The sequence below is a fragment of the Phyllostomus hastatus genome, unplaced genomic scaffold (assembly GCF_019186645.2).
Source record: "Phyllostomus hastatus isolate PE091 unplaced genomic scaffold, TTU_PhHast_1.1 phas_contig_148, whole genome shotgun sequence".
In the NCBI taxonomy this organism is placed as follows: Eukaryota; Metazoa; Chordata; class Mammalia; order Chiroptera; family Phyllostomidae; genus Phyllostomus; species Phyllostomus hastatus.
The window spans coordinates 7,046,231-7,054,668 of NW_025333607.1; the positions used below are offsets into that span (position 1 = coordinate 7,046,231).

An 8,438-nucleotide genomic window follows, 5' to 3' on the forward strand; every position below is an offset into this window, starting at 1 on the left:
AGGTGACAAACAACTAATATCTACAATATATGAAGAACTCTCAAACTCAACAGTAGAAAATAAACAGATCAATTTTTAAATGGCCAAAAGTATAAGACACAGTTCACCAAAGAGGATACGCAGGTGGCAAATAAGCATGAGAAAAGATATTGAATCACATTAGCATTTAGGGAAATGCAAATTAAAACTACGATGTGACGCCCTGGCTGGTGTGGCTCAGTGGACTGAGCGCTGGCCTGTGAACCAAATGGTTGCTGGTTTGATTCCCAGTCAGGGCACATGCCTAGGCTGCAGACCAAGTCCCCAGTAGGGGGCGCATGAGAGAGACAACGGATTGCTGTTTCTCTCACACATCATGTTTCTCTCCCTCTCTTTCTCTGTTCTTTCACCTCTAAAAATAAATAAAATCTTAAAAAAAACAACTACTGTAACGTGATATCACTCCACAACTATCAGAATGACTAAAAATAGAATAGTGATGATACCAAATGCTGGTTAGGAGGAGGAGAAACAGGGTCTCCCATACACACTAGTGGGGATGGAAACCAGCACAGCTTCTCCAGAAAACAGTTCAGACACCTCTGAGCATCCCAGTGACAGACCGTGAGTTGTGACTGGATGTCGTGCTAATGGAAAGAGTGGGTCGTGCTGCAGTGACAAACTACACAGAAATGTCAGTGGCTTAAACAACAAAATACATTTTATCCCTGGGAGTGATTCAGGGACAGAGGTCGACAGAGGTTCTGTGTCCTCGCATGCCGTCACCACGGCAGGACACAGAGAACTCAGCAGACTCTCCAAGGTTTCTGCCCTGAAGTCGCCCACATCACCTCTGCTCACGTGTCCTTGGTCCCTCCGACGCCCGCTGCAGGGAGGACACAGAAGGTCTGGGATGAGAATTCAGTTCACCACAGTGTCACCACGCACAGTCACCTCAGCTATGACCAAGGGGGACTGGGCTTGGATCGGTGATCGCTTCATGCCCTCAGAGATAAAATAGGGGCCACCCTGTCATTGAGACCCCACTCCCCACAGGGAGGGTCTCCACCACTCAGAGCTTGAGTCAGAAGAAGGAACACTTATCTGCAAAGGGCTGAAGAACCAGTTTCACTCGCATCCGATTAGTCATCAAACTCACCTTGAGTAGAAATCAAAAGAGAACTGGGCAAGTTTATTGGCCTAATGTTTGTCTTGTATTCTGAGCGCTTGGCTCCTGCTCTATGGAACAACCGATACAGTGATCACTGCCTGGCGGAGGGAAGGAACGTTCTCTGATCAGCCTTCTCGGGGACAGTCCGCACTCAAACACACAAAGGCTTTCATTCTCTCTGCAAAGCAACAACTCCGACACCACATTCAACTGGATGCTTAGAAAGCAATTTCGGGTGAAGTCAATGATCAGAAAAATGTGCAGTGGGGAAATTTACTATATGGCTGTGCACAAAAAGCCCAGCAATTTCCCAAACAATGGCATCCGGGACAATAGAATGCTAGTTTCAGCCTGGCAGATACTAAAAATAGTGGTCATGGGGACCATCCTCCCTCTGCAAGGATGCTGGCCCTGCCTGTGACCATTGCTAAAGAAGCAGCCCCTGGCCTCGGCCCCGGCCAGGTGGCTCAGTGTGTTGGAGCATCGTCCCATACACCAAAAGGTTGCAGGTTCAACTCCCACTCAGGGCACCTACAAGAAGCCACCAATAGATGCTTCTTTCTCACATCGACGTTTCTCTCCACCTCTCCTTCTCTCCCTTTTTCTCTCCCTAAAATCAATAAAAACAAATCCTTGAGTGAGAATTTTAAAAAAATATTTAAAAGAAAGAAGCAGCCCATGGGTAGCCATGATTTCCCATGTGGCCATTCTCGCCCTGTTGGCCAAGAGGTCCACGTGGCACCAGCCCAGCCACGACAGTTCTTTAAGCTGCTCTTCCACTCTTGACCTAATTGAAAAGGTAAGCTGGTTCCATCCATCCCCACTTCTCAGGAATATGAGCGAAGAAATGCTTAGAAAAAAAAGCAATTAGCCGAGGAAAACCAAAATGTCACGATGGTGAGCAAGCGTGTTACCAGAGAGGAAAACTCAGGCTGAGCAGAGGAAGCAAAAGGAGGAGGGAGGCGGGGCTGTCGGGGAGGAGCCTGGGCCCCATGGGAAACAGGCACAGGCGGCCCACGGAGCAGCCCAGGGCAGCCGGAGTGTGAGCCACCGCTCAAGGGGGCGGGGCCCCCTGCGCCTCTCATCATCACCACTCAGCACCACGTTCTCCTGAACAAAACAGTTCTCTCCCTAGGAGGCATTCTTTCACATTTATTTTTACTTTTAGCTTTTTAATTCCAGTTAACATTCAACATTATTTTGTATTAGTGTCAGGTGTACCGCATAGTAGTGGGATAATCACACATGTACTTGAGGAAGTGGGCCCCCGGTATTTCCAGTCCCCACCTGACGGCACACACAGTTACTACGATATTATTCACGGTATTTCCTATGCTGTGCTTTACATCCCTGTGACTGTTTTGTACCTGGCAATCCACACTTCTCGATACCCTCCCCCGTTCACCCAGCCCCTCCCCAATGCCCCTCTGAGGCCAGCTGCTCACATGCCTCTTTCTGACTTTACTACAAATTAAAGCCCAGCCAACTACCTCTAAGTCTACCGGAGGGATTAGAAATCTTCTCACTACCTCCCTCACCCTCCAAAAAAATCCAATCGATGGCCAAGGTCAATCCAGCCTGACCCCAGTGCCCACAGCCCTCATCAGATAAAGAGGGACAGCCTCTGGGGCACACAACATCATCTTGGTCAGGTGTAACCATGTCCTGACAAGCTCTGTCTGCATGCCATTAGAGCTTCTAGTCTCAGACGTCCACCCCACGGAGCCCCATTACCGTCGGCACCAGCAAGGACAAAACAAGCCTGCCTCCAGCTCCGTCCAGGTAACAACCTCCCCGGGCCCCAGGGTTCCATCAGCAAAACAAAGGATGAGCTGGAACAGCTCATCCAAACGAGGCACCAGAGAGTCCAGGAGTTCTGGGCAGGTGGCTGGGGAGCTGCCCTGCAGGCGAGAAGGAGCAGGGCTGAGCTCCAGGCCTCCTGACCCCCATCTTTAATAGAAGCAGGCCTGCTTTGACCCCTTCCTCACACTGGGCTTCGTGCACAGAATGGAATGGGAGGAATGCTCGAGCTGCTGAAAATGCCTGAAATCTATTGGCCTACCTGTTTTCTGCATCCCCCTGAGCAGCTTCTCTTTGTCTGCAGCAAAGCACTTGGTATTCTAAGAGCAGCTCTTTCTGCAACACTTTGCACATGCACATGACTTCAAGCTGAAATTTACACCCAGGGGATCTGATCCAGGAGGAGGAGGGCGGGGAAAGGATCTCAGGCTGCGGCAATGCACGGCCCGGGGCCTGGGAGCATGGCCCTTCTGCTGAGGGTAAGCCCAGCCTGTGATGGGGACGGGGTGATACATTCGATAGCAGCTGGTCTTCCTTCCTTCCTTCCTCACTCTGAGTGAGTTGCCTCTCAATATTTATTCTCTTCTTCAGTAACAGAATCCCATTATGTAACTCAGAGTAACAGACATTCCCAACCAGCTTGCAGCCACAAGGCACCTGGTGGCTAAATCCCAGACAAGGAGATGTAAGTGGAGTGTTGTCTGGGACGTTGGAGACGCTGTTGCAACAAGAGGACAGTGTCTGATGCTCTGTAGCCGTCTCATACCACGAAGACAGAGGCTAGAATGACAGAACGACAAGAGAGAGGGAGCCTGGGTCCCTGGTGGCCTTAGAGCCACTTGTCAGCCTGAAGGGTGCCTACAGACTCTCTCTGTGCCAGAGACACAAACTTTAATCTTGTTTAAACCACCACTGTTTTGAGTGTGAGGTCACATTCAGTTTGACCCAACCTGTTAAATAATGGATACCCTGAACCGGCACGTAACAGGGAACAGAACCTAAAATGCAGCAATTATTATTGGGAGAGGTCAGATGGCAGGTGACAAGGACACAGATTGTAAGCTGAAATGTGGGTGAGCCTTGGTATGCTGTGACAAACATTCGGAAAAACTGTCACCTGCGGTTCCTTGGGTAAGGACCACAGACTGAGTTCTGGGCATCGAAGGGTTGTGGGGAGACTTCAGGAAATGACAGGTGGCGACTGAGAGGGCTTTGTGACGGGCCTAGGTCAGACTGCATTTCCCAGAATGCCTTGCCTGTAGGTGTCCCTTAGGGTGGCCACTGGAGAGGTTCCTGGGCGCTTTGGAGGGAGGCATGGGCAGCAGCAGTTTTAGGCTCATGCATGTCATCACTGATGACCTGCCTCCTCCGTGTGAAGCAGCCGTGGATCTGCCTTCACCTGCACGCTCCTTCAGACAGTCCGTCCCTGGCGTCACAGGCACCCAGCCCCTGCAGGACGCCCAGTGACCAGCACCCTGCTTCGCTGTCCCCACCTTGGAATTCTTGATTTTTGAACAAGGAGCCCTGCATTTTCACTTTCCACTGAGTCCAGTAATTACGTAGCTAGTCCTGCTGAGAGAGAGAATGAGAGAGAGAGAGAGAGAGAGGGGCAGGCTGAGCTCAGCACCCAGTGCTCCAGCCTGAGGCAGAGAAAGTAAGCAAAGGTCGGGGGGAGGGGGGTCTGCCTGCAGCCCCCGCTTTTGCACCCCCCCACAGAAGTAGGACAAGTGGCAGCCAGAAAACAGCCATTCAGAGGCCGTGAGATGGTGACCTTCCCATAAAGGCAGTGAGCCTACCGGCAAAGACATTGACCGTCACCCCAAGGGCCACCGTTTCAGGTGGCCTCCAACCCGGGACTTTAAGTCAGAGGGCAGAGCAAAAATCAAGAGACAAGAATCTTCAGGCTTAAAAACTGTACGGGCAAGATCTTTGGTTGATTATTCACGAAGAGAACTAATTGGAAGAAGATAAACTAAAATACTACCAGGTTTTTCTCAGCGAAATGTCATTTTAAAGGAATCGCACCCTGGCTGCCAACAGCCTGGGCAGGTTGAAACTGAAGAGCAGAGCCTTGGGCCACAGAAGAAAGGGGACTGGGAAGAGCTCTCAGGGATTGGGGCGGGGGGCGGGGAAGGTGGGGCCCAGAGCAGAGGCAAGGCTGCCTGAGAGGCTCAGCAGGGACCTCCGGTATGGCACCCAGCAAGCGCCACTCTCCCCTTCTCTGAATACACGTTTGGTTGGTGTTCTGTTCCTTCTCCACCATCACTGGTTTGACGAGGGTGGACACTTGTGTCTTCATTTGTAGGCAACATCTCGAGCTGACGGGACACTCAGAGTCCCAGAGTAAAGCTGTGCTCCTCCAGCAGCCCCAGGCAGACTGCAAACGGGGAGGGGGCCCTGGGTGCTCCGCTGGCCCTCCAATCACCTTTCCTTTCTTTCTTAGGGACAAAATCCAGATGCCAGCTTAGCATGCTGGGCCCAGAATTAAAGATGGCCTTCCTCTGCTTTCTACTGGTGACGTGTGGCCGTATGACTCAATTCCGTGTAAGCAGAAGGGTTCCGTGAGGGACCATATCAACCATTCAGCCAAGAAGTGGTGACAGTGAGTGTCAGTACCAGGGTGGGAAGGGGAGTTTACATGGATGAACCCAACGGTCCTTTAACCCTGAGATTCTGACCTTGGACTTCTGCATAGCGGGTGGGGGCCAGATCCTCACAGAGCCATTCCAGAAAATACAACTGGTAGAAGCTAAAGGGTCAGTGATGCTTTGCTTTGCTTTGCTTTGCTTTGCGAAAACACAAAAAGTGCTGAGCCCCCCGTTACCTGCCCATCTCCAAGGCAGGTCTTCTGCGCGTGTTGCCCACCACCAAACCATCCTTGCTGAAGGCCCACATCAGTACTGCTACTCCTGGAACTCCTGGCACCGCGCCTGCCCAACCCTGGGTCAGTGCCACTAATTACTTTCTGCGGTGCTGATTAATTAATTGATGTGTGACGTGGACAAACATCCACCCAATCTCTCAACGGACCCTGAATCATTCACTGAGTGCGAAGCTTCAAGTTCCTTCTGCATGCCCGCTGCTGAGAGCAGTGCCGGGTACCATTTGCTGCTCAGCAAATGTCAGCTTCAGGGTGGCTCTCTGTTGCTCCAGCTGTCCCCCCTCCTCCCCCTCCCTGGCAGGTGGGGGTGGGACGGCGGGGTCCCGGCAGTTTGCAGGGCCTGCCCCACTGCCTCTCCCAGCAGGCTGGGCACAGCCTGGCTCTTATCAGCGACAGCCAGACAGCCCTGGGCTGGCTCCCAGCCCCCAGCAAACTGCCTCCACGCAGCGATCACACCTTCTGTAATTCACACATCACAGTTGTGCCTACGTTTAAATTACTGCTCTCTCACCAACTTGCATCGTCTTGTTATGGCAACGCCTACAAACTTCAACTAATTAAAAACAATCTAGAGAGCGGAGGGAGGAAGTCCTGTCACGTGGTGCACATTTATGCTTTCTTGGAGATGCCCACGGACACCCCAAGAATCTGCCGTCTCAGAGCCCAGAGGAGTAGTCACAGGACATTTGAGGTCACTAATGGGTAGTTACAGGTGAGGAAGATGGAGGTCTTTTCCTTAATCACCAAGCATTCTCTCACCTGCTCTGTATGGACCCAGCACCGTGCCCACCCAGCACCACGCAGTACGGGGAGTCCTAAGATGTGAGCCTCTCTCTCAAGAGGCTTCTATGCCAGCTCAACACAAAACAGAAACAGATACAAAGATATAAATAAAGAACTAAATTGCGTGGTCATGGCAATATATGTAGTAAAAGCTGAAAACAGACTAAAAATGGTGCTTTGTGGAGAGATGGAAGAGGGACATTCCCATATCCAAGCATTCTCAGGGGCAGAGCTATCATTCTAACACATGCCCATTTGGCAAATGGGAGAGAGAAGTTCAATGTCAATGAAAGACCGGACAGCCAGCGTTCCATTCAGGGGCTCCAGCTCTGAGATCTCTGTCCTTTCATAGACATGTTGGAAATGTTAATAGTTGCTCTTCATGCTAGCGGGGAAGAGTAAGAATAGTTTCAGCCTTCTTTGACAAGAGAGCCAGACTTCTGGAATCTGCATTTATTGAGCGGGCAAGCTGGATTTGCCAGCTCACGGGAGCCACTGTCTTCGCCCACTGTGCAGACTGCTGCCACGTGATGCTCTTTCAGCCCCACCCTCGGGGAGGGTCCTGGGAAAGCAGCCCCTTGGCCCCTTTAGCCCCTCCCTGCAATTTTCTTGTCCCCAAAGGAAACTTCCATGGGTCGGGCCAAGCAGGTGGGATCCCCCTTGTGAGTCCCATTGAGCAGACAACCCTATTTCTGAGCACTCCCTAAATTCTACTCCCTCATCTACCCAGGATGTTTAGATTGACAAGGGCAGGTGCTGGGCATTCAGCGGTGGGTGGGACTGTGGGGACAAGTGGGTTGATTCGTTTGGCTATGACTAAAAATGGTGCAAATGTGTTTTCAAAATCTGTGTTGCAGGGTGTCCAATGTTTCACCTAAAAAATAGTGGCGGCTAAAACCTGTCCTTGCATTCAAGGTTTTTATAGGGGCTCTAATCAGATGCATTCTTGATATACAGCCTTTCAAGTGACTGACTTTTTTTTTTTGCAAAGACTTTAAAATATATGTATTTAGAGCTAACGTAAGCTCTCCTTGAAAGCAATTTAGTTAAGACCATTGATTGAGAGAAAAATCATACTATTAAAGCCAGAAGCAGAGACACCAGCTTGGTGCGGAGCAGCCCCTCCATGGAAGTGGCACAATGTAGTGACATCGATCATTTATGTCTACAGACACGTAATCAAAGAGGACAGAAGACCACGTGGACAACGAGCTCAGTCCAAAGTCCAGAACTAGAAATAGGCCAGCTCGTCCTGCCTGGTCTTGCTGGTCTGGTAGTCATCCAAGGCCAAGGGCTTCTTTTCATGGGGGAGACTTTCAAACACTCGAATATGTACGAAGGCATCATCTTCAACTTGAACCTTGATGAAGTAGTTGATCCCCCGACTATCTGGCTCTGGTACTCCACAGCCTTAAAAGGGGTGTACTTCTTGTTTTCCTTCTCCTCCAGCTGGGACTTCACCTGGTCAGCGATGGCCTGGATCTCATCCATGGTGGGCCTGGTGGCAGAAGTCCCACCCAATAACATCCCTGTACTGCTCATGGTGGGACAGCTGGCACAGAGGATCTGCAAACAGGAGCGGAGTAGGGCAAGTGTGATCAACTGACTTTTACAAAAGCTCACGTCCAAGGGCAATGCAAGAAGCTGTGTTGGCATCAGCTGTGTGTCTGAGGTTGTCCCCTTTTCCCTTATGCAGGCAACAAAAACTTACCCTGCGTGCTCCAAGGGTACAAAATACATTACGCATCATAGGGAATAAAGAGGAACTGCCACGGGATGGCCATCGTAAACTAGAGAGGCCATCGGGAAAATACAGCAGAGCGG

The 8,438-nt window shown here is 50.9% G+C and overlaps 1 pseudogene; it reads right to left on the reverse strand.

The window, feature by feature from the left end:
• Positions 1 to 7,814: 7,814 nt before the first annotated feature.
• On the reverse strand, positions 7,815 to 8,156 carry LOC123805455 (annotated as a pseudogene).
• Between the last annotated feature and the right edge of the window lie 282 nt (positions 8,157 to 8,438).